This window comes from Callorhinchus milii, unplaced genomic scaffold, assembly GCF_018977255.1.
Source record: "Callorhinchus milii isolate IMCB2004 unplaced genomic scaffold, IMCB_Cmil_1.0 Scaffold19, whole genome shotgun sequence".
In the NCBI taxonomy this organism is placed as follows: domain Eukaryota; kingdom Metazoa; phylum Chordata; class Chondrichthyes; order Chimaeriformes; family Callorhinchidae; genus Callorhinchus; species Callorhinchus milii.
The window spans coordinates 3524228-3526417 of record NW_024704760.1 but is presented as its reverse complement, the minus strand read 5'-3'; the positions used below and the strand labels follow the sequence as shown (position 1 = coordinate 3526417).

The 2190-nt window shown below is 43.7% G+C and overlaps 1 long non-coding RNA gene across 1 annotated transcript; it reads right to left on the bottom strand.

Annotated features, from left to right (window-relative positions):
* Positions 1–349: 349 nt before the first annotated feature.
* On the bottom strand, positions 350–1714 carry LOC103182522. The gene is made up of 3 exons (XR_488326.1): positions 1575–1714; positions 849–969; positions 350–612 (listed from the first exon to the last, which is right to left on the bottom strand). It is a non-coding gene; the product is annotated as an uncharacterized LOC103182522 (long non-coding RNA).
* Between the last annotated feature and the right edge of the window lie 476 nt (positions 1715–2190).

Below are 2190 nucleotides of genomic sequence, written 5' to 3'. Positions count from 1 at the left end.
ACCTCTGCTGCTTCAAGTGTATGTCTGATAATAATAATAATAATAATAATCCTTGCATTTGATATCGCACTCTTCACGTCTTCTAGATGTCTCAAAGCGCTTCACAGAATATACTGTAAAATGAATTGACTGTACATATGTGGGCGAAACGCGGCAGCCAATTGCGCACAGCAGCGTCCCCACAAACAGTCATGGATTGAAAATGACCAATTTATTATTGTTTTTGTTTTTTGGAGGGATTATTATTAGGCTCTGTGTGGAGTAAGGAAACTTGCCCAAGGTTTCGCCCTCTGCCTGGAATTGAACTCAGGTCTCTCGCTTGCAAAGCGAGTGCTCTAACCACTGAGCTACAGGACTCCTGATTTCCTCACCCTGAATTTCCAAAGAAATCATAAATGAAACAGGTTTATACTCTTCCCTCGCTACATGGCCCATGAGTCAGATAATCAAAGCATAATAATACTAATACTAATCCTTTTATTTGATGTTGCGCCTAATTCTAACCCCTTTTCAATGACAAAAACTACAGAGAAAAACATATTTCTTCCATGTTACGGAATGCGTGGCTTGGCATCGTTCTTTCTTTCGAGAAGTATTTGAGCTTTCCTCAAACTGCAAGTATAAAACATGCGATTTTAGTGAGAGAGCAGGTGAAGTGTAATCCGAATTCATAAATAACACAGATTTGCATACCTATGCGGTGAATTTAATTCAGGGTTAATCCCTAATCACTGATTTAAAGTCTACTTCTTACCTCACACTGTGTTTGGAACAATACATTTAACAGATTACATTTTGATCCAGTGTGAACACCTTGGGTTTTTTTAAGCGAATGAAAGGAAAATCACTAGATCGGGTTTCTCCGTCTTCACTCCTTTTAAAATCCGAGCTTTCTGACCCACACGCCTGGTCCGAGTTTGCAAATCATTTTCCACTCTACGATTGCCTGTTTGGTCCATTCGAGTTTGCCTACAAGATACACAGTCGTTTACTTCACAGAAACTTCGCGAGGGTATTTGAGACACTTGATCCATCCTCTTCACCTTCAGCCCTCTGGAACCGCATCCCACAGTCCCTTCGCCTCACCCTCTCCCTTGCCTCCTTCAAGGCCTCTCTCAAGACCCTTCTCTTCGACTCGGCCTTGGGTCATCCTCCTACTCCTAACCTCCCTGCCCTCCGCCCCTCCTGATCTCAACCTCCCACCCCCACCCCACCCTCCTGCCCAGCTCGGGTCCAAAACCCCTAAGGATTATTATTTTTATTATTACATAATGATGCTTCCCTCATCAAAAGCTCCCAGTTATAATTTGCTTCGAAACTCTCCTTTATTTTTTTTTCGTTTGCCGCGGGTGAAATGATTTGCATATCCAGTGCAGTGGGGCTGTGTCAGAAAGCTGGGAATTATGCCTGAACGCAGGCACAAAGTCAGCCATCTCTCTGCCGGCTCTCGAAGATCAATAAGCACTAGAGGAACAGACCAAATCAATGTCCAAAGGCTTTTTTGTGAAAATTGATTAGCGTTTGTTTTCTCTTTAAACTCTGCAACAGTGTTTTCCGTGGCTTCTTTCATTTACCTGTACAAATATTTGTCCCTTTCTATCCCAGTCCCACGTAGAACACGAAATGTTTGCTGCTCGTGGAGATTTTTCACAGGATTACGCAACTGCGCTCAGCGTTTCCAGACCGAACGGTGAATTTTCGTGTTTCATTCCTTACTGGCATTCCAACAATCTGTCAGATCTGTTAATATTTAACACCCATTCTCCTCCTCTGGTTCGATAAGTACAGCGTTTTTGCATTTCCAACTACTGTAGACTGCCAAGGGGGATGTTGAAAGGGACCTTACGTGAGTAGGTTGACTCATCGGTCACCATGTTTTAAAAAAAACACAGCGTGAGGTTGTAATAAACCAGACAAACAGGATGCGGGGCTATATTGCCAAATCTGGATTGAGTTCAGACTTCATACCCGGACTACACGGTGCTCTCTGGTCAGGCCTCACTGGAGAACTGTGTGCGGATTTGGTCGCCAAGACCTTAGAGGCAGTGTGGAGGAGAACAATAAAGATAATTCCCAGTGTCAGAGGCAGGATCTCTGAGCAGCGATCAGACAAGCTCGGGCTCGTCAGTCGGGAAAGTTGGGCGCCTTATAGAGACGTGTAAGATTTTAATTAGGATTGAGAAAGCAAAC